We start from the raw sequence: 24,936 nt of genomic DNA, 5'->3' as shown, positions 1-24,936 counted from the left end.
CTTTGGCTGAAAATTTGGGAAGAGCTCTAGATACCAACATCCTTCTTTCATCCAGCAGCCAATGCCTACAGCACTCACCCAACAGAGGAAACACCAGTTTCAGCTCCCTCCTGTGGACAAGAGAACATGAGTCCACACAGGACATATTCCAAGTAGAGTATGCAATAGGATATCCCAGGCAGACATGCACACAGCTTCACTCTTTTTATTGACATGCTACATGCTTAAATGATTTGTACAGAGAATAACAATCAGCAGAGAAGGAACACCCTGAACCACCCATCTGGAGAAGCACTTTCCTTCTTCTTCATTGTCTTGGTGCACAACCAAATAAAACAGATCTGTCAGGAGGGACTATGAGAAACCCCTAACAGAATATCATATCACACTGGTAAATAAAGGTCACCTTGGAAAGTCTCTGAACCAGAGACTTTCCAGTTAGACAAAGAAGAATGTCTCTAAAACATGCAAAACAATGCAAAGTTTCCCCCAACTTCTGCACGGAGCTCAGTTCAGCTAATATACACATCCCACATGAAACACAAACACCAATGGAAATTAAAAGCAAGCTACAGCCCTCCAGGGAAGCTCCAATAATCTTCATTTAAAATTAATGGGCTCACTGGATATATTAGAAAATTCATAATTTGCCAATGTTTCTTTCTTGGAATTATCTTGAATCTGAAGTACAACACAGATGCATCTGACTTCTCAATTAAATATAAGTAGTCATTAAGACATGACCGGTAATTTATGTGCGACATTTTTTCCAGTACTTCATGCTGTTCTCTATATAGTAGACTCAGTAACTTTGGTGTTTACAGATTAAGAGGAAAGCTAACCAAAACAAGGTATTCAAAAAATTGTAGTCCTACAGCTTGTTTTAAGTTATGTATCCCAATTCACATGCTCACTATTTGAAAACTGAGATCTCAAAACATTATTCTGACATTTTATACCCATCCAAGAAAATTACATGAACACATATGTAGGAACACATCGCTATAAGAAATATTCCGGAAAGGACCTCCTAGATTCTTCAGTGATGGTTACACCACCATATGGTTTATACCACCATATGGCTATATGCATACACCAATGATGGTATATGATGTTTAGAATCCTTTGTGTTTCCAATTTAACTGCAGGCTATTCATATCTATTTGTTGGTATTCTAACATCATCTTTCAACTTCCATAACTTTTTTCGTTGTGGTGTTTGTGGCACAATAGGCTCTCCACTGCCTTAAGCACTCCAGGAGGCTTTTTTCATCCATCCTTGCCTGAATTTATGATTCTTGAACAGGGGTGATGAAAAATGTACAGTGGTTTTAACACTTCCCTGCCTTTGCTGGAAACATAATGCCTGACGAATACTATGGCCACATTTACTGTGCTCAATATTGATATCCCATAGTCATCCCTGCACCCTATTCACATTTTTTTTTCTTTTCTTCTATCGCCTATTTTGAAACCCATCAACATTAAAGCAAACAATCCAATTTCAACTGCAAAGCATTTCATATCTGAATGCCAAACTCTAGGCCAGGGCTTCCTTTTGGCCATGTAAGGAAACCGAGGAGTGGAAGGGGTAAAATCAGGGAAAAAAAAATGAAGTTGGCTTTTAACTGGGGATAAATAAATAAAACCGGGGGGGGAACACATTATATAAGAAACTTTGGTAATACCTTAAAGAGGTCAGTTAAGACATCATTTTGAATATCTGGAGTTTTCCAAGGCACATGTTTCACTATATATAGTACAGTGTTGGACTAGCTGGGTTGCTTTGTGAATGCTTTGCTTTCATAGACCAACTCAGATCTTTAGAATCACAGTATCCCTTAGCCCAAATTCCTCATATTAACTTCCTGGTAGTAACTAGAGCCTTTCTATGTTTTTACGTAAAGGTTATTTCTGTTCATTGCCCACATCTACTTGCATGCACTATAACACCTTTTTGTCCCTTCTGAAAAAAATATCAATAGGAAAACTCCAAAGCTCTTCCCCCCACCCTCCAATCTCTTTCACAGTACTAAGAATTGAGAAAATCGCTTTATGTAAAAAGTCTGGAGTATTCAGTCTTGCAGAGAAAAGCAGAACATAGATAAAAGTTCATCTGACATAAAAAAGAAGGATGGTCAAGACAAAGCGTGCTTTGTGAACAGAAAGCCTCAGTGGCCTTCTGAATGGAGAATGGTCCTTCCCGAGGTTAGGAGGCATCTTTTTTCACTGTGGGTGATCCACGATTAATCTCAGGCAAAAGAAGTAATGATTACAAATTACAGACCAATTTCTATCTTGCCTGCTGTGACAAAGATTACTGAAAAATTGGTTCACTCACCAATGATGAGCTCTCCAACATGGAACACACTAAAATTGTACAGAACTATCACCCAGATTTTTGGCCCCTGATGGAATCCAAATGGCCCTGGAAACACAACCAGAAGTTTCTTCTGCACACAGGTCAACAGTAGAATTTCTGGACCCACAGTCATGAATTCATGAGTCTTGAGGAAATATGTTTTCATTTTTACTTTTTTCCTAAATCTGTGCCAATACATTGTAGCTATGAGATTGACTAGTGTATACTCTCAAATCTGGGGGCTAGCCCTCTATGGGTGGTTCCATTCACTTCTTCACTATGTTCAGGTGGGTCTGGGGAAAACAAAACAAAGAACATTTCATATTTAAATTCTGTTAGGTATATAGTTTGTAACAATTAGGCTTACTCTTAAAATGCCAAAGCAGAAACATCCTCATTTCTGCAAGGTATTTCACTGCATCAGAAAAGAGGAATGACATTTCTATAACCAAGTAGAGGAAAGGTACTGAATGGTGGAGATGATGCTTTTTTGGGATACATGACAACTTTAACATGAACAACACAGAAAACATGCCTACTTGGAACAAGTCTTACTAGGCTGAAAATAAGGTGCTGAGTCTCCCTGTGCTCAGAGCTCTAGTTATTCTAATTGGTTTATAAATTTTTATACTTGGATGCTCTAAATCTGTTTTACAACCTTGGAAAATGCAGAAGAGCAATATTATTTCAGAGTGGTATTTACTCAGTACAGCACAGGAAACATATACTCCATGTTTGCTCTTTTCCAGCTCAAGGGCTTTCTGGGCCAGGAAAAACAAGAGCAAGATTCTGCCACAGATACGAGTATGAGGGCATCCCAGGTTAGCTGGAGAGGAGGGATGGCTGATTCTACAAACTAGAATGATGACTGTAAATAGACACAGGTAACTGCAGCAACAGCTCACTTTGGAAACAAGACAAATGGTAAAAAGTAGATCAGGATACAAATACCCAAGTAGGTGGGTCACTGTGTACTGAAATGGTGAGCTAGGTTCGGGATGGGAGGGCAGAGGTCTGGGGGCTAGTGGATCTTTGTTAGAAAGCATCTTCCAATTGAGCATATTAACACATGCTTAAAAAGACAAGATAAAACGTTATTCTCTCCAGTTTATGGATAAGGAAACTGAAGATTGGAAAGGCAGAATACTCAATGTCACACAATGAGATGTGAAGAAGGGCAGAAACAGACCCCAGGTCTCTTGATCTCAAAATCTCTCCATGCCTTTTAATGAACTTGCCTCCCAGATGCAGAGAGATATTATAGTGCCTCAGGGCAAATCCAGATTTTCATAACTAAGCGGAATGTGAATTAAAATGGATAAGGAATTTCATCCTAAGTAAAAGTCTTGCTTAAGATATAAAAACACAAAGGTGTGTTTTAAAATGTCAAACAGTTTGGAAAGAGACTTGTGTTCAACAAAGCAGGGGAAGAGTTTTACTTCCTGCCTCATCCTCTACAAACTCACAGAACAAATATTCAAAATTTCCCCAGATCAGCTACTAAGTAGGGTGCTTGCAGTTTTATATGCCTTACGATACGGAGGACACCAGGGTCATGGGGAGGTTGAGGATGAGGAACAAACAAGCCAATAAATAGAAGGGCACTTTCAACATTTATGCAACTAGAAAGATCATAGAATCATCACAGAATTATTCAGGTTGGAAAAGATCATCCAGCCCAACCTAGTACTGACAACTCCACCTCTAAATAACGCTTTAAAGTTCTACACCTACACGTTTCTTGAAGACCTCCAGGGATGGTGACTCAACCTCTTCCCTGAGCAGCCTATTCCAATACCGCACAAACCTTGCAGTAAAGAAATTTCTCCTAATATCCAATCTAAACCTCCCGTGGTACAACTTCAGGCCATTTCCCCTCATTGCTTGGTGCGTGGGAGAAGAGCCTGATCCCCACCTCACTACAACCTCCTTTGAGGTCATAGTAAAGTACAATAAGGTCTCCCCTGAGTCTTCTTTCCTCCAAGCTAATCAATCCTGGAACCCTCAGCCACTCTTCATAAGACTTGTTCTCCAGATCTTCAAGAATGGCACAACCCACTGGGCAGGCGTGTCCCACCCTGGGAATGAGCTCCAGCTCCAGGCATCTCCAGGCTGCCTTAAAGAACCTCATGGACCACAGGCGCTTCAAGGAGCCTCAGAGCAGCCCTGTGCTGGAACTACTTATTTTAACCAAAATACTCTTTGCTGCTGCTTTCACTGCAACTGAGGAAAAAGTTGTAGGACAGCAATTTCGAACTCATGTTTCAGGAGTAACCAAATACTTGCATAAGCTTTAGCACAGGTTATGGTCATGAGAAATTAAGGTAGCAGCCAGCACAAGAGAACACAAGGTAAAGCAAGATGCTGTCCCCAGCACAGTGCTTCTTCAATACTGTCACCAGTGGACCTGCAAAGATCAGAAAAATGCTGCTCTAATTTAATTTATCCCATGTAAGACTTAAGGAAAACAGGGATACAGCTCTATTGAATGTTCCAAACCGCTCTCACTGTACGAGGAGATTGGACAGCCTGGCGGTTTGTGCTCAGCCTGCACGTTGTGTTTATGTGAGCTTATACCTTTTTAATGCGGCACCGTTACACTTACAGTAGTTTGCAGCTTCCCTAGGAAACCATTGTAAATGGGACCTGTGCCCAATTGTTTTTATCCCAGTTAAGTAAATAAATGAAATATGCTAATTAGCACCCTATTAGCTCACAGCAGGGAGTAATCCAGGGCACTTTCATTGGAAATTATTCTGTCATCCAGGAAGCTGCTCTGTAACAGAATGTAAACTGGCCCAATTTTCTCGTTACCAACGGTGGATGTCATCCAAACAACGGAGATGCCACTGAGCACAATGTATAGGACACAGAGATGTTTCCGTGAGACCTCCTTTCAGTCTCCCATGAGTCTGGCCTAGAGATGTGCTGGCAAAGGACTAGGAACACTGTCTGCATTTAGACTTGGGGGTCATTTTATCAAAATCTCTTCCAAGCACATCATTTACTTTCCCCCCTACAACTGGCATTTCAAATATTGTTCCAAAATACGTTCTGAACTTATCACAAACCCATATTAATGTTACCTTTTTTTTTCTTTTTTTTTTTATGCCAGAAATGTCAAGGCTGGGACACACCAATATACTACAGTTATACCTTGACAGAACAAGAAAACGTGGGATAAAATAGCCCTAAATTCACAACCTCAGTGTTTTAAAACCATAAAGAAAGACAATTACAATTTTATATAATTTGTATAAATATATAATTTAAATATGCATTATATACATATATATATAGTCTCTTTGCTAACAAAGCAGAACTGCCAAACTGCCAGACTAGTTAGTGCATAGCTGTACAGTCAACCTGGCAACAAGACGATGCTGGAAGTAATACAGGCACTGAGAGAAAAAGCTTAATAAAAATGCAGCATGTTTGCCAATCTGGTCTTTCAGAAACACCCATTTTCAGAGAGCTTTGGGGGATTAGACACTATGACACATCTGTCAGATTGCCACTGAGCATGTCAAAATCTCCATCATGGTTTGAGTTATGCAATGAAGCTTAGTTATGTTATAGAGATGCTAGTAGCACACTTTCTTTCATTATCAAATTTATATGAAAAGTTACAGGGATTACCTGTGGATTTACTGACTGCCATTTAAACCAGAGAAGGGCCTCAATTTTTAATCTGCTGAATAGAGAGGCAGTTTGGAGTGAGTGAGTTCTCTATAAAACTTCTAGGTCTTCCTCCTAAAAAGGCCCACATTGAAGCATAACTATACTATAGACATTGCATAATTTAAGGACCAAAAAATACAAATAGTTTTTTATACCAAAAATGTATTCCATGATGACATGAAATTTTGCCTGTATTTAAAGGAGCAGAATCTTTCAATTTACATAACTTTTTTTGTTTTGTATGAAATTATGGTCTTAATTCATTAATAAAATTTTGCTGTTCATGTTCACTATGGATTCTGCCACGGTTACTTAATCTTGATATCCATTTACTCAGTAATTTCAGTATTTACATACATGAATGCTAGCCAGCGAAACCAGTATTTTGAATTTCAAAGGTTCGATTTTTAAGCTGGGAAATTCAAATTATGAAAAGGAACAGAACAAAAACTTGAGTAGCACACCACAGTCCTTTACTGCTACAAGTCTATGCTGTTTATTCTTTCAAAAGGGAATTTTTTAAATGGAAAGGAATAAAAGATCAAGCTGCTATCAAGTGGCTAATGTACTATGGGTCTGCTGCCTCCAGTTTAGCAATGCCAATTAGGTCACCTGAGGATCCAGCCTTGCTCATGCTCTCAGGACGGACAGTTTTATTCTGTACTCCTGCAATCCCTGACACAACACAACCATGATTCTCTGGTATCCTCTCCTTTAATAAGGAAGAATATTGTTTTTTGTGTATCCAGGACTGCTCAGAAACATGCCCAATGGGTTTGTTCATGATGGATTATTTTATTTTTACTTTTTCTTCACAACAGAGATGCTAGCGTCTTCACTGGAAACTAAACAGGAAATATCAGTGACTCACAGTGTGATGTGAACGGACTCAAAGGACTGCTTATAGATCTGTAGAGAATATATAATGCATCTCTCTCTCTCTCTTGGGAATAACCACTTTTATCGTTATATTTTTTCCCTTATGCAGAATAGGATCTTGTTTTTTAATACAGAACAAAAACTCACAGTGCCCCTCAATCTAACATGTAAGAAAGGGGTATTTAGGCAAATGAAGCAGTTAAGGAAAGTGCAGCCCTCTGGCCCACCACTTCTCCCAGCACAGCCGCACAAGTACCCACAGAGCCAGCCACGATGCAGAGCTGGCTGATGGAAAACCTGCCTGTGCAGTATCCTGGAAATATGCACATGCCACATCTGGTCTCAAAGCAGATCTGAGCCCATCTGTTCATTCACTACTGGCAAATGTTGACTGAGGGGAAACTAAAAAGCTACATGTGTCTCACCCGTAGTTGACATCATCAAGTCAACTTCAGAGAACACCAGAGCATCCCCAAAGAAGCCAGAAGCGCTGAAATGCTGTGTGGCTGGCTAGGAAACACCACAGGCAGCTTAGCATTTCTCTGCTCCAGGAAATGTGGACCATACAGCTGAGTATCTTTCTGCTACATACATTTATTTAACCTGTTGAAAAGTCATGTGGAAAGGAGAATCAGCTCTGAATGCTTTTACACATTTACAGTTGCTGGGAAATACATTTCCTTGAAATTCACATGTTCAATATATCCATCTCACTTTGAGTCTGGCCTTCTGAAAGGAAAATTCACTGCTTGGCATCAGGAATGAAAAAACAGAAAAAAATCCCTATTGACACATTAAATTAGACATGTTTGCAGGGCCGCCAGAGATAGCAATTACTGTGCTGCAGCTTCTGTGGACGGATTACAGTGAAAAACACTGACTGCTACCAGGTAATTCTACCTGCTAATTACTTGGGAAGATTCAGGTACTAAACTGACCTGAATGTTTTCATGGGTCCTGGGACCTATTAAAAAGCCAAAGTGATGTTGACAGAAACTCCAGAGCTGCTGAAAATCTATCAGAAATATTCTTGCAGTATAATGATTGGAGTTCCAGCCAGCCCCGATCTGCGCAGACACTTGCATTTACCAGCAGTTACAACAAAAAGAAGTGTATTAATGGGGTGGTGATTTTTTTTTTTTCGATGATGACTATAAAAAGCACCCACTGAGCTGCTTCTGGTGTCTGCCAAGTGGTAAGTGCACAGCGAATTTCAGCTGAGGAGAGGTTAGGCAGTCTTGAAATTCTTCTGTTTCAAAACAGGGTGGTTAAATTCGCTACGTGAAACCGATAATCAAAAGGGAGGAAAAAAACAGGAAGAGAAGTGAGAAATTTTGGCAGTTTCGGAGCGCCACCTGCTGTGACTTGCAGCCCCCCCAGGGCCCCCCAGCTCCCTGCTGGCTGGGGTGCAGCCCCCAGGGGCAAACAGCATTGACGCGGACCTGAAATGATGGATGCTCTGGCAGTCATGAGATTTGTGTTTGCCAAAGGCGACTGTCTAAGCCACGGCTGGGGCTTGGGGGTTGCCATTGGCCAGCAGTGCTGCTGCGAGGGGCCACCGCTCTAGGGATGGGATGGCACCTAACGGGGCAGGAGGGAGGGAGGCACGGCCAGACAGCGGGCCTGGGCTGCACAGCCCCTTCCATCCACAGCTGGAATGAGAGGGACAAAAACAAAAAGCTGACATCGAGACCATGTTTCGTGTCCAGGCTTTGTCCCAACATGTGCAGCACAAACTAGTAAAATATCTCAAATAGGGAGCTAGTGCCGACAAAATTCTCTACAGCAGAATGGCACCCAAAATCTATTTTGCTTTTCTATATAGGATGAGGTCAGTACTGTGATGAGACATCCCACAAGGCAAAGCCCGTAGGGTGCAGAGCAATGTGTGTAACTGTTCTGAGCCACCAGAACCCCTGTGGGATGCGGCACATCACACCCGAGCTGGGACTCCAGTGCTGTTTGCAATGGCTTGTCGTGGGGGAAAAAATAGGTTGTCGGATCCAAACCATTAACTCGCCCAACTGGTGATGTAAACATTCGCCTTGCAATTTTTTTGGTGCCGTGCTGAGACTGTATCAGCAAAGGTCAGAACTGGGGCCCCAAGTTACAAGGAACTTTCTGCCATTGCAAAAACCTGCTTCTGACACTGCTGCTGAAGAACGCTCCGGGCAGCAAACCCTCCCTCCTTCAGCAATCTGAGAAAGGACCCTCGGCTGCGGGATGTCCAAAAGAAGGCCAGACCAACGAGATGCACAAATCTCTCCTTTATGAGGAAGGTTCTGCATCCATTCACCAAGGCAGCAAAAAGAAGAGAAGGAATAAGGAAATTCTCTGCAAATAAATATGCGTCCACCACTGCCTTCCACGCAGCATGCTCCCCCTGTGGGGCACAGGCATTGCCCACTGCCAGACAATAAATCAGGCCGAGGTTTCAGGAGCATATAACAAATGCTACAGACATGCTACTAACTTCACATCTCTTTGCAGCTTTTCTTTCAGTGTTTTCTAAAGTACAAAGGAGAGTGAAAAATCTGACAGGGATCCAACACATAGGCAAAGCCCAGATAATCCAGGACCCACGTAATCTGCATTTCACATCTAAAAATTCAAATCTTCTACCACTGAGACAACCTGCCATTTGTCATTCTGTAAGAATTTGGGTATAATTAAATACTGCTAGAGATGCGAGGAAAGCTGTGTTATTTCCTGTGAGGAGAAAAGGTGACTTGGAGGTTTTTAATATTATAGTTATTGCTTTTCAGAAACTCTCCTTAGGAAATGTTGGAAAATCCCTTCTCTCCAAAAAGACAAGCCTAAAATTACAGATTCATTAAATCAGTGTGTGGGTAAGAAGTTTCTTCATATAGTATCACTAGGTTTAAAACAGAGAGAAAACACATCCTCCTTTCATCTGCTGAGGAAGAGAAATCTACAACAGAAAGGGAATATATAAACAAAGCACAGTGCTCCTTGGCAAGGTCTTTGCTGTCAAAAATCCTTCCTGCTCAGGGTATTTTCCCTGTCCTACCTACACTTAAACTATCACTGTCCCAAACTGTTATTTTAGGGTGGCATTAACACTTTAGGATTTACTTACTCCCTGAGCAGCGATGTCACCAACCCTTCAGCACGACACCACAAACTTCTGATCAAGGCTCTGCAACAGCATTCAATTCACTGAACAGCTGCCCAACATGAGAAAATATTCCCCACGCAATGCTTCTCACACACTTCTGGACAAAAATATTCTCTTTATCATAACCAACAAAGAGTCTACTAATCTTTTTTTGAGATCACAGCATACTTAAAATTATTAAGAACAGTGTAGCGGGGCCATTAAATAAACAAGGCATAGGGACCAAACCAGTTGAAAGTCACTAACTACGCTGCGGTTTGGGTCAATCTGGTTATCTTCTAATGAGCGTAACTAAACAAAATGAGCAGGGAGTAAATACTTTCCTAAACTTAAATACTTTGAGCTGCACTGGTTTATCAATTCCATCAGACTAATCTGAGTCAGTAAACAGGAAAAAAAAGAAAAAGGAAAAAAGAGCTGCTTACGTTTTCCCACAAATAACATCCCGCCATGTTGTCTGTGGCTGAGACAACTATCAGCCCCATTCCACCAGGCTTTCACAAACACTGCCGGTATGAACTCTATCTTCTCCAGGCTTCACCTCTCTTCTGTAACACTAGCAGCTATTATTGACATGCTAACTCTCCAGCTAGAAAGGGAACCAGGTGGCCGAATCAGGGCTCAGTGGAAGCTGATAATTACGTAAGTCTACAGATTCTCTGGTTTAGCGGATCCGTACTACCTCCCGAGCCAACACACAACTCTTGATAATGAGGCACAGAGGCAGCAGCTGCCCTCTGGCTCTGTACTTCTGCAGAGGAGCAAGCCTCTTTGTGGCAGCTTTGTTAAAGCCGGATCTTTAGAGTTTCTTGCCTATGACCGTACCCTGCTTCAACAAGGTGCTTAGATCCATAAGCTATTTTAAAAAGGGCAACAGTACCCATCAAAAACAAAGGCTGGGGACTTGAAGCTAAATATATGTTTGAGAAGCCTGCTCAATAGCTGCTTCTTTTTGTAGCTCTCCAGACCGGTGCCATGGCTGAGAACAGAGACAGCTTATGGCAGAGGTGCAGGATGCTGCACGTACAGTACACTGGTGTCGTGCTCCACAGCTACACACATGTGCTGCACACCGACAAAGAACTTGGAAGGATCCTCCTGATGCATCTGTGAAACAGGATCCCCTAAGAATTACTGCAGGATCCAGCAGTGATTTTCTCCATGACCGTAAGGAAATCATTTTGTTTCTAGGCTCTATTGCCTGTACATAAAAGGGACTGATAACAACGTTCACTAACTTGCAGAATATTGCAAACGTTAATGTCATAAAGCACAATGAGCAAGAGACTGATAAGACTTACTGTTCCTACTCCAGGATCACCCCCAGTGGCTCATTAGCAGTTGGCTTTGCAGTTACACATGCAATTTTCCACACGGGCCACCTTCTAGGGAAAACAGATGGTGAGAAAGAACATTCCTTCCTTCCCCTTATTGTCACCCCTCCCAAAGAAGTGGCTTCTCCACTCTGACAAATGTTTTCCCACCATTAACATTTTACTTCATAAAATGAAAAAAAGTCTTGGTGTGCGTTGGACAAATAAATACGTATACACAGGAGAAATTAACACGTTAAGAAAAGGGAAAATTCTGGATTTGGAAGGTATGTATGTATCCTTGCTTCCTTTTGGCTTCGTATATTTTTTGTCCTCTGGGAAGCCTGCTAATGGTAGAGACGTATCTGGTCCATGTTTCCACTGGACTATAATGCACTCATTACTGTACATCAGCTGACAGATTAAATTATCTTCTATATATATTTGGTACTCATACATTCCAGACTTTCCCGTTTTTGTTCTCAAACACAGACATGCAAGAACATGAAGGAAGTGGAATTCATACCTAGTTCCAACAGTACCACTCTGACTCTTACATACGACTCAAGTAAAGCTGTGTCATGTATGGATTTAACTCAGTCCACAGAAAACCTCCTCTGGTCCACATCACGGCAATGATCTTAATGCCAAGGAGTGCAAATAAACATCACGGTCCTTCTCTCTTTTCTCTCACAATGCAGTAATATTTATCTATGAGGTCAAAATACATATGAATCACTGGGTTCTATTTTCTCCTGACATAGGAATGTTGATTTAGATAAAGCCACAGAGACAAAGCTTCTTTCTTCAGCATTGACACGAAGTGTTCCACAAAGACATCAAAGGGGAAAACAATCTGCTTCTGAAAGGTGGAGTTGTTTTCCCAGGTCACCTGTGTTTAATATGTTTCATCGCTTAACTGTAACTGACCTAAAGGTACTTTAAGAAGACAGAGGTTCGGGTATTTCATTTGCAAAATCTATTGCACAGCTTTGCACAATTAATTGCTGATACCTTCAAGTGAAGAAGGATGCCAGAGGACCACCAGAGGTCTGACACCCCAGGAACTGTCTCCCTCCAGCGGCCCAGCAAACCATGTTCACATGCAGGAGCACACACACTAATGAACTGGCTAGCTCTTCAATAACAGTTGATTTATATAAACTACAATGGTTTCTACTGAGTTTAATGTATTTATAACACACTGCAGTGTATAAATATGCAGCAGGAGGGGACCCCATGCTTTGCATGTCTTTTGATCAGGCACTGTGTTTATTGTCAGTCATTTTGAAATTAGATTCCAAAATAGAAGAGACTTCAATCACAGTAACCCTATCTCATGGTGGTTTCAGAGAGCACCCTCCAGCAAAACGCCTAATTAGCAGTATTTTCTGAAGATTTGGGGCACCCAACTTGAGACAATCTGTGTCTGATTTCCAGAAATGCTGAACATTCATAGCTCTCATTGACATCAGCAACCGCAGAAGGTAGCTCAGCCTGAAAAGCCAGAGATGTTTCACGAGACCAGGCACCACAAGGCACGTAATGGGTGGTCACTTCAGTCTGCACACATGCCCAGTATCATCAGAAAACATTACATATTACCTGATTCCATCAGCATAAAATTAAGCTGCTTGTTTACAGACAAGCAAAACATAAAGGAAATCCCTGTTTTGTATTTGAACTGCTTTTTTGGAAGATCGCAGTGTCTGCTGGTACGTATCTGTTGTAGAGTTCAGCGGGAGCACCATCCCATGCACAAACTCATTTATCCAGATAAGTATTCTCTTCACTGTAAATTGATTTTGATGTCTATTTCTTTCCCTAAAATTTCTTATGTATAGAATTGTCATTTTGCAATCATAAGCACATTCAGGAACTACTTGAAAGCAGGGATGAAGTAAAAGTACTTTATGAAGTAAAAGAAACAGATGTTTTGTCTTTCCTTTTTTCACCAGGAAAAGAGCAAACAAGGTGTTAAGAAGACTCAGATGGATGAGAGGACAAAACTGGCCACATTTTCTTTACTTATAGATTTCCACAGTATAGATAGAATATTTGCATCACCAAAATTTCTAAACCTAGATAAGTCAAACAATGTGCTTTGTCTAGAGTGCAGGGACTTTTTCCTGGTGGGAGGGATATTTTATCTATTTATTTGCTTTTGAAAGTCCAGCAAATGTTATTTTTGCTTTGCAGCTTCTTTTATAGCTGCTAGTTATGCAGCTGATGTGATTGCCACTGATAGGAAGATGTTGTGCTGATTTTTATCAGCATCAAACGGCTGACCCAAACAAAAAGATGTGATGGTTGCAAAGATTTGAATTCATGACTCAATATAAATGTTTGCAATTACTCTACTGCGTTTTTGCTTTTTGTCTACAGAGTGATGCAGGCACAACATTAAAACTGAACCACTGGGTGGGAAAGGAAACACCAAATCCTCTAACAGTGGTCTCCAACTGAGAACTATTTGAACTGTCCCAGACATTTACTAGAAGCTTCTTTCTCTACTTTCTAGCAGAGAAATCTCCATATGGGTACTTCTTTGGAGTAATTCACCAGCTAGTGCAAATGGATCTCAATTTGAATTCTTCTTGCCTTGCAAAATTTTCCTCTCTACTGTTACTCAGGTAAAATGAGCAGTATCACTTTACTCCACAGTTTCAGAGGACAAAAATCTGTCCTAGGACAGGATCTTCAGGTTCAGAGGTAGTAGAAACGCAGACTGTCAAATTCTGCTGCTGCTGCAGTGCTGTGCTGGGGTAGTGGTGGCCCTTGTCTTGAGAACTGATCCAAATCAAGGGATGAACGTGATACTCACTGTGCAACCTCATACAGATTAAAGAAGCAGGTCAATTTTCACTGTGAGGTAGCAAAATATTTTACTAATTGTAATGGTAACACAGAGAATGAGAGCTTAGATTTCACATTAATGACTATGATCTGAAGCAGAAAAGCAAAGATGTACAGTATCACCCTCCATGCTACACATCCAGGAACGGCGAAGAGAAGGGAAAATCCAGTCTGCATTGCTGGGGAAAGTTATAAAAAATTTAGAAGTATTTAATAATTTACACGGTCGGACCACTGACCTTAAAAGTTGTGTTAAAAAATTAAGAACCTTAAAGAAAAGTTATTCAAAAATACAGACTGTACTTTAAATAGGTTATTAGTTCCCAAAATCATTACATATGACTGAATTTAATAACAAATTATGTATGAACACAATTACATGTGTAAGTAAATGTGATAAGATCTGAGAACTTCAGAGCAGAGCTATGCAGCATCAAGCCGAGGCAGCGAGCGAGTGTGACACCTACAGAAAAAGCCTGGCTGAGGCACTAACAACTTTAATCTGTGCTCAGCTGATGTCTGGCATAATACGGAGGACATTTGCAGCCTGGCAAAATATTTATTGTGAAACTCGTCTCAGTGTAGACTTCAGTATAAGTGAGACAATAATCCCTTTCTCCATCATACCTCATGTATGACAAATTACCCCAGACTGTCACATTCCTTCCTCTCCCTCTTACTACCCCTAATCAATTCACTGTGCAGGCCAAAATAAAACATCACTTGAACAGCGATTTAAGAAACACGGGCGTGATCTGAAACCTGGTATAAACGAGGATGTGCTAACTGACACTAACATGACACTCAGTAGTGTTAGGAGTTTAAATGCTACCTGGAAAAAAAAAAAAAGGCATTTTGCCAGCATAAAATTTGATTCATAATTAAAAGCGAAGAAGGTATTTCATCTCATGAAAACTGTTATACAGATTTACTGGTACGGAATACCACTATTTTGGATGGTTGGCCAGTGAGCAATCCCTAGCTATACACTGTGTAAAGCACTTACGTTTCTCTGTGAAGAAATAAGCTCTGGACTATTATTTTACTGTGTGCAGTGTGAAGATAACAAGCCCTTCACTTGAAGAGGAACACCTTTTTGGGTTTCAGTTAAAAAAAAAAAAAAAGCAGTGTTAACCTATATGCCCGAGAAGTGCATCTTTGATTGTCAAGTGCTGAAATATCTTGCTCGATTTGCCTTGACTCAGGAAGTGATCTCTGATCTCAAAATTGTTGATGCTAAAAAAGGAGCATTGTCTTAAAAGAGACAAGCAGACAGTACTATAAAAATAATGAGCTGGGAAGACTCTTAAGCCTTTTACATAATAGAACCTCTCACTGCACTGATGAAGATTCCCTCAAGGCCCAGTGTGTAGCGCTTTACTTTTATTTTGGCTTATACAGGCAAACACCATAGCATCAATTAAAGAGGCCACTTATTTACTAAGCATTCAAAGTCTACAGCAGTTAAGAGGATTAATTGTCTTCACGCACATAAAATTTAAACATAAGAGATTAAAGACAAACCAACCTGGTCACACACAACTAACTTCAATTAACCTATCTGCACTCGCTAAGCAAATTTGTTAATAAGCACAGACCACTGGTTCCAGATCAGATCCTGATCCTGCAACAAGTTTTCTCCGCGTGAACTGTGAGAGAGGGAGCACAGTCAGAGTACAACTTCAGAAGAAAAAAATAGCAATGACCCTTGGAATAAACTGTAAAGGAGCAGCTGCAACTGTATGCCAGTTGACATTGTGGAAAATATATGTGGAGACATCCAGAGTTACCTTCAGACACTAACAGCATTTGAACTTCCAGTGTTAGCAGCTCTACTGCAATATGAAATTTGAAAACAAGGCTGAGGAGAGGAAACCATCCAATACTACAAATCACAACTGCTCCATTCATTTCAATGGAGTTTCTGTGCTGAAGTGATTTACATCCACCACATTACACATCCCAAAATGGGAACTAGAGCCACTCTATCCTTCTGCAATTAAATTAATGGAGGCCTCGAGCTTCAGTTCTGCCTGGTTAGAAAGCTGCGTTCCCTCAGAAGGCCACCACACAGGAGACCTCCAAAGAGCTGCAGCAGGAGGCAGGTTTGCTCAGTACATGCTTGTTGATAGTGGGTTTCACTACTAAATTTGTGATCCTCATCTCACCCCCGAGATGTTCAAAACTGAGCTGGGCACAGCTGCGAGCAGCCTGTTCCAGCCGACCCTGCTTTGAGCAGGGAGTGGCCTAAAGTATCTCCAGAGGTCCCAGCCCACCTCAGCTATTCTGCCATTGTGTGACAGCAGTCAAAATAGCAGTGCCCACTGCTCCTGGTCTCTCTGAACATGCCGCGGTCACCAAGCACAACGACAGCAACACAAAGTCCCTCTCCACAAAGTCAATAGCCTCTGTAACTCAACCATGGTATGGAAGTTTCCACACTACCCGGCTCCTAATACTCCTTATCCCTTCTGATTTCAAGCTACGATGCATCTTCAAACAGCCCCTCCCTAAAGCGTCATAGTGTAAGTCCTGCATTCAACACAGGATGTGGTGTGTTTCTTTTTTTTTTTTTTTTAAAGAAGTAGATAGCTGTCATACAGTATGCCTTCCCAATAAACAGCAGGCTAATTACATGACAATTAGGTAACAAGGAAGAGTCACATAGCAAAACAAAACCTAGTATTTCTGGTTTTCCTGATTAATATTCACAAGAAGTGGTCTTGAGAGAATATCAGTTTTAACCAATATCTTCATTTGTGAGAGTCTATTGGGATAAAAGTGTTTCCTACCCTTACTCCTGTTACCCCTGTGCAGGTAATCACCTCAGCCAGCTACGCACAACTGTGGATTTTATTCCTTCTTCTCACTTGCCAGCAGAATTATTGACTCATTTCACTAATTTCCAGCCCATTACACCTGCACAAGCCCAAGGGCTCTTCATAGAAGCAAGCAATATCAGAATTTGGCCTGCTGAACCTTCAGTGCTGGTGGTGGCACGGGCAGAGCCTTGCAGAACTGCCAGTTCAGAAGAACGTGCCTGGCTGCGGCACCTTCCTTCCTCCGCGGCCAGCCTCTCCCTGCTGCACAGCGCTCCTAACAACAGGCCATCTAATTGCGGCTACCTGGAGGAATCCACAGCTCTGGATTAGGAGCGTAATTTAATATTTAAAAAATAAAAAATAAAAACGGTCTATATAAAACATCTCTTTCAATTAACTATTAGAACAGGAACATAGCTCTTCCTCTTCCAGATAGCTGCTCCAACAGCCACACTCAAGTCTTTCTTTTTGGCCCTACAAACAATTCGTCCACTCGTTAAAAGACAAAGAGTTTCAACATAAGAAATTGTACGTATGCTCTCCCACAACATTTTATAGCCAGCCAGCTGACTGCATGATTTCCAAGCATCTAAATTTTGGATTTAGAAAGATAACAGCAACTCTAATCGTAGGCATATGGGCCGTGGCACATTTCAACAGTTTCTGAGCAATTGTAACCTTTTTACTAATAAATAAATGCAGTAAACCTGTGAAGGTTCTAAACCTTCTGAAGGTTCTAAAAATAAAAAGTGGTTATATAGCCAGTGGAATATAGGCTTAAGGCAGAAAAGCAGCCTATGTACATCTTGCCTATAATTTTCCTGAAAGGTCAGGTAGGCACAGGACATTTTTTGCCCCATTTTCACGGGAACAGGATAATAAGTTTTCTGAAGACACTGCCTAGCCATCTTCACGTCCTTCAGTTTTCTTCTGTTCTAGAAATCTTTGTTTTATGCCTTTTTCTAGAAGACCCCTTCACTGTACCAAGCAATGAAACACAAGGCTTAGCTGTGTTGTAAAATATTGCATGTGCTACCATCTGGAAGCAAGGAAATAGGATTTTAGAATCAGACGACTGTATTTTATTTTCTGAGTGCAGAGCTTCAACAACATAGCAAACAGTCCACAAAAAGCATAAATAATACTCAATTAGACTAACTCTCTCTTCCATACTTGCAAACTAATGTAATTTGGTGTAAGCATCACTTAAAAGTAAATGTATATACATATACATTAGGACACAGAACCTTAAAAAATCAGGTCCTGATTTTTTCCACAATTGAAACCCTTAATCACAAAGGTAAGGTCACGTATGTTACATAAATCATTTCATAAAATCTATATCAAAATTAAGAGAGGAATATCTTCTAAAAATAAGAGAAAAATATCTGTGCAATTAACGCGATAATTACCTGGGTAAAAATTACTCATTTAAGAACATCTTTCCCAAGCAACTATGTACTGAGACAGAAATAATCTGATGGTGTATGTTGAACAGAGGAGGTCTTTCACATGAAACACGGGCCACTGGGGAAAGCTGGGCATTCATCGAGCAGAAACAGATTTTGAATAAAGATCCAGACAGAAACCATAGATCAAACCAAAACTAACTTCTGTGGAAATGCACCAGTTTAGCGCCCCTCTGCAGCTGGCTTAAGGAATCCATCTCACACTTGGCTGAAATACCTTCTTGGTCCCTACCAAAACAATACAGCACCTGAACACCTCCTAATCTTTTCTGCGCAACACTCACATGATGATGGCGATCCTATGATTTTTCAAATGGAGAGATGCCAGAGAACAAAGGGCTTGATCTACAACCGCAGCAGGCATATCAAACACGAGGCTGCCCCGCTCCCCACCGCCAGGCACTGGCTGCTCAGTGCAACGCAGCACAGGTGGGATGCTGGGGAAAGGGCAGGCACAGGTGACCAAGCACCTGATTTGGTCAGCAGACAGTTAGTTACCACTGATCACCTGCTAAGTGCAGAGCTAAGCTCCGTTTTTCCAGCTGCAAAAGCGCACCACATCTTTATATAAAAAAGCCCTATTCCTCCAAGCAGCAACAAAAAAGTAATGCCCTTGAGCAACCTTGAATGAGCATTCCAGCCGTTGAGGTGAAGCATGAAACACCCTGCTCCACCGAAATATTGGTAATCTGAGGCATTTCTTTCCTATGGAAACTCCTCTGGTTGTTATAAACAATATTCATAATGAGAAAAGACTCTTCCTACCTACAGCTCAGTATGAGGATATTATCCTCGGTACCAGAGACCCAAATTTAAACTCCTACTCCAAAGTTCAAAACTAAAACCTTTTTTTTTTTTTTTAACTATTGTTTGAGGTGATTATTCTGATCAAAAGAACATTTCAGCAAGTTTCTCTCAGTTTTAGTTGCTATGTTTTGTACATCATTTCCTCAGTATAGGAGGAATAAACAGACACATAAGATATTACACTACTAAGCCTAAATGTGAGTTTGAGGCATCAAGCTACTCTCAATATACACACAGCAATAATTAAGAAATAAAAATACAAGATAGAAAGGTGGTCATTTGAAAATTGTCAATTCTGTACAAGGAAAACAGAGAAGACACCTGACTCCATACGAAGGGGTGTGCAATGAACAGAGACCACCCTTAGATAACACTGTAATCTATACATAAACACAAAAAAAAAAAAAAAATCTCTTGTCCATAATGCAAGATGTGCCACTTAAATAACAAAGCCTTTTTCTTAACCTTGCATTTCACATTTGCTAGACTGGCAGAATCACTTTAACCTAGAAGTCTTTGTGTATAATCTTCATTTCTTGTCTATCCTCTTGTTTTTATCTTGCATTTAATGTGTGTACAGCTGGTCTATAAAGAACCTTAGCCCGAACAGAACTAAAAATCACTGAGAAATCCTCACTGAAAAAGAAATCACTGCATTATAGGATTAGTCTGTTGAAAAATGCTTTTTCTTAAAGCTGAAAAAAATGTAGAAACTGACCATGTGTAAAGTCAAGGTCAGTTGCTGCATTCATGGAAAAGAAAGACTCCTTTGTGTCATCAGAGAAGAGATGATTAGTTTCTCAGTCTCAGTGTCATTTCACAAATCCTTGATAACCTCATCAGGTGAGACATCTCAAGTCAGTTCACATTTCAGCGAACGAGCCCTAAATAATTGCCTCGCTAAAAGCAATAAGGATTATGACTAGAAAGTTATGATTTTATCAAAACAAACACCAACATCTTTGAAACAAATTACAGAACGTGTTCTCATATATTTTAAAGAATCTTTTTTCATCTACACATTAACACAATATTGCACTTTTGTGGATGTCAAAAATCTCCAATGTCAGCTTTCTTTTCTGAACCTTTGATTCTTTTAAGTTTGGATACCAGTTCAGATCCAACTCCAATGTGACAGTACATGATACAAGTTTTAAAAGCATGCAGAACACAAATTTATGGCAAATGAAGCAGAAGTCACATGTATTGTGATGTTGATTATCCAAGCCTCAGATACTCAAAATTCCTGCCATCTGAAATAAGCTTGTATGCTGTGATACCTAACTATCAAGGGAACTTATTTAACGTCATTAACTGAAACCCTGATCCTCTGAATTAATGTTCGACATTTCATGTGGCATTTGCATTATTAAAGCTATAACTGCCCTGAAAAAGAAAAGGCTAAAATGAGCTAGGAGGCAAAGACTGTTCTGAAGACTTTGTTATTTTAAGAAGTATGCAAGGTGCTTAACCAGACAAATAGAAGAGAGTCGCCAGCTTTGAATGGCCAATGGTGTACTCACAGATACAGCACACTACGGGACAGAAATGCCCGAGAAGAAAGAGCACAAGAGTTACAGTAATATGATGACACGGTTGCATAGTAAAGGAATGTGAAAATCTTGATGGTTCAGTTGCAAGTCTGCTGGTCATCTTGTGTGTGTAATTATTATTGATTTACTTCTTGATAGAATCTCAGAGAAAGCATGGAACAGAGAGATTTGAATGAGAAGATCCGAATCTAAACACAGATTTAAAATGGTGTTGTCGTTTGGCATTAATTATCTTAATGGTATTTTTTATTCTATTTTTTACCATATTTTTTTTTCTCTTGGCTTCAAGTTATCATGTACACCGCTTTAGCAAAATAAAGCAATCGAGTGTGGAATGGGCACTGAAGGCAAAGACTAAAAAAGAGCAGCATGCTTTTTCAATCTGGCCTTTTAAAACATCCACTATCAGAGGGCTTTGGAGGTTTAAGGGATTAGATACCATGACACATCTGTCAGATTATTATGTAAGAAAACTCCCCTGCTGTTTTCTGTGGGTAGAATGTCTGCTGTGGAATATTTTAAAATAGTTTTAAAAACAAAAACACACAAAATAGGCAATATTTCATTTGCTTCAAGGTGTGTTTAAGAAAATAACAACTTATTTTTCCTAAAAACAAGTTATATTTAGTGCCCAGACTGCACACTTCTGTCTGAATCCGGATTAGCAGAATACACATGCCCTTGCTGTTCACAACAGAGATTGTGCAAAAACATCAGGATTTGTAGGTCGGACTAACTTGGCTGCAATTTACAGACCCAGGAATCACTGGCAGCATGTAAACAGTAGCAATGAAATATGAAATGATAATTCATGTTAGATTTCAGCTATATGCTTAAGAGATTTTAAATGACTTCTAATCCTAGGAAGCCTGTCTGGGTTAAAACAAAAGCCCAAATGATTTAAGGATAAATATCTAATATCATTCTACTGCTCACGTATTTTATTTTGGCAACACAGGCACACCTCGAACCTTACTGTAGAAGACGTATGCTTGTCAGCGGCGAGGCAGAAGCATCCACATCCCGTTGCTGAGAGCACTGCAGAGCAACAACTGATCTCTGGATTCACATCAGACATGGCTAAAAGCTGCAGCTTTGTTAAAATAATTATGAGAAGCAGAAGTCTGAAGCCATCATCCACCACCAGTTGGATACTACAGATTTAAACAATTACTGTAACTTCTGTATTGGTCAATTCTGATCTCCAAGTTCTGTAATTTTCATGCCCCTGCTGTGCTTTTAGACATCTCACCCTTACAGCAGGAGACCAGATGATGCAGGGCTGTTTAGGTGGTAAGAGCTACAGTACCGCGTTATGCAAACAAATCACAGAAGCACACACAGCAAGACTTGAATTGGAAGCTTCTCCCATTCCAATAATTTCTCTCTCTTAGCAGCTGCAATTTAGCCTTTCCAGAAATTCTGCTACCAACTGCATAAAGCATTTTAGGCTCTGCTTTGCATAGACCGATGAGCAGAAAATAGTCATCAATAGACAGAAACTAGAAAGAGGCAAACTAAAAATCAGCAAAGCTCTGGAACACCTCCATAAATTCGGATCACTAATAAATATGGCCAAATATGGGGGAACAGATGGCAGAATAGTTGATGCCTTTTTTGTTGTTTTCTTTTTAAATAAACATAAATAGTACATTTGTCTCCCAAACCTGACCTTCACAGGAGCACAGTATGACCATGAAAAGTGTTCCCTGCTCAAGGTTCAGCTGTTTTTTTATGCTGACATGACCACAATTTGGAGCAGCACAGCTCTGGCTTCAAGCACTAGCCCGTGACTCTCAAAGGCTGCAGTCTGAAGCAAGAAAACTGTGCGGAGCTGCAGCATCTCTTAGGGCACTTACTGAGCACACAAAGCTGGCAGTGCAGGCGCTCGCTTGCTTCCACTCGAGAAACCCTATCCCCCCTACACAGTAGTCCCCATTTCTTAGTTTCCCCCACTGTCAGCCAGTGGGAGCCTAAAGGCCACCCAGACTCGTCTCACCAAGCCTCCCCAGGACTTCTGGTCTAGGACCGGCAGTTTCACTCTCTTACTGTTGCATAAGAAAGGTTCAGTGACAACGTTGCTGATTACATTGACTAATGTATGTTACTTATTCAGAACAGTTTAGCACCTTTTGTTCACAGGAACCGTATAAACTTAGTCTGGAAACTAAGAGCCGTATTTTGCCTTTGTGTGTACAACTGACATTCACACTGAAGTCAGTTTAGCTGACATTGATAAATTTACACAACTCAATAGTTAGAATACCACTCCTGATTGTTTGTGTACACAGACAACCACTACGGTGAGTCAAAAGAAGAGTCAGCTCAATGATTAATATTTTCCACAAAATACATTTCTAGGAAATATCCATCATTTGGCCAAGAACTATGTACAAAAACGCAGGCGTAAATACCCATGTGGGTCTCTCATTTGGATGCCTCCGGTGCAAATTGTCCTCCCTCAGATGGCCTCCCTAACCTGGCTGTATAACCACAATGAACCCCAGTAATTCAGAAAGAGGGAAAGCTCTCGTCTTGTATTGAGAGTTGGCATTAGGAGAGTAAGTTTGGTCTACAAAGAGAAGTGACCCACAAGGTCCTGCAGTAGTCCTTCCGAATTAAACCTTTTTAGCTATGCTTAATGCCTGTCATTTGGACAGAATCAGCGTACCCCCCTCTCCTGAAAACTAGCCAACCTTCCTTCGCAAGAGTTCATACCTTTGAAGCGGCGGTTTCAGAAATGCTCTATTTCAATCTCAGATGTGAAGCATCCAGAGTCCTGCCTTGAAAGCTTAGGCAGCCTCAGAATGTTTATTTCAAATGCTTATTTAGCTGGAAAACATTTGGAAAAGGGGTGAGGTCTTGGCTAGTAGATTGTTAAATAAAAATATATTTCTCAGACAATTCTTTCAGAATTCTGGGTTTTGGGCAAAATTTGTGCATGTGTGTGAATGTAGATCACTAAATGTATACACATACACATTTTATTCATCTTATTTACATGCAGCCCCTACACTTAGACTTCGGGCTGCTGATGCAGACGACTCTTCTGGTGGGAGTGAAAAGCAGGTTCAATCTCATGTTTATGCGCAGCTGGCAAAGAGATGTGAGAGTGGCTCTTCAGGGGCAGAGCCCGCCTGGCACAGACAGGGTCGCGCTCTGTGCGCGGAGGTCTCAGATGAAGAGCTCCTTATTCCAGCAGACACGCCACAAAAAACAAGCACAGGCTCAAAGCCTCAGGCATAGCCAAATCTACTTGCTGTACCCTTGCTTAGCTCTCCAGGGCCCAAACCTGCTCTCACTCCCACAACAAGCATCTAACGGAGCTGCCCTTTTGTTCTTCACAGGGAACCGTCATAGAATACTCAACTTGGAAATTAAGTATTTATTTTATTTTTAAATAGGAGTAAATAGAGGCACACGCATTGAAAATTCCAGGCTATAAAAGCACATGATTTCCTTCCCGGTAACCCCCACACCCAGCACTTCTTGACTCCAGCAACCCTGGAAGTGAGTTTTCTAACTCTTAAAAACATACTGTCATTTGTGTTGCCTCTGGCCACGTTTGGATTCAAGCTCACTCCTATTTTACATACGTCCTGTGCTTCCTTTCTGTTACTGCGAATCATCCACATTACAAAACATCCCCAATAAGCAGGACGAGCTGCTGGGGTTGCTGCAGCAATTCTTCGTGCCCCTGTTCTCCCTGTCTTCCCACTCTGTGACCCCAGGCTGTCCCTGCCCGGCGAAGGGCAGCAGCAGGCCATGCGTGCCTCCGTGCGCTCTGTCCTTCGGCATGCTCAGCTGACGCTTTGTCGGACCCCCTCAGGTGGATCCCAGGGAAGCCACTTGGACTACGGGACCTTTTCAAGAGTCTCTTGGGGGTCAGGGACTTGTCCGAGGCACCCGTGTGCAGCTGGGCCGCGGATGTGGGCACGTTGGCCCTTCGGCACCCTCACAGCCCGAGGCCCAACTTCACAGCACGTCCTCACAAATGCAGACCGGCTGCATTACTGCACTGGAAAGGTGTCTATTACTGGGACACTGGCAATGACT

At 41.1% G+C, this 24,936-nt stretch overlaps 1 long non-coding RNA gene across 1 annotated transcript in view; it reads right to left on the bottom strand.

Annotated features, from left to right (window-relative positions):
- The window catches only part of LOC136791401 (uncharacterized), a 48,846-nt gene extending 29,200 nt beyond the window's left edge, over window positions 1–19,646 (bottom strand). Inside the window, exon 1 of the long non-coding RNA XR_010833370.1 lies at window positions 18,805–19,646. This is a non-coding gene — a long non-coding RNA (uncharacterized lncRNA). The remainder of the gene's footprint in view (window positions 1–18,804) is intronic.
- Window positions 19,647–24,936: the final 5,290 nt, after the last annotated feature.

Source organism: Anser cygnoides, chromosome 8 (genome assembly GCF_040182565.1).
Source record: "Anser cygnoides isolate HZ-2024a breed goose chromosome 8, Taihu_goose_T2T_genome, whole genome shotgun sequence".
Classification (NCBI taxonomy): Eukaryota; Metazoa; Chordata; class Aves; order Anseriformes; family Anatidae; genus Anser; species Anser cygnoides.
The sequence above is the reverse complement of the archived record's forward strand: the minus strand, read 5'-3'. Positions and strand labels throughout refer to the sequence as shown.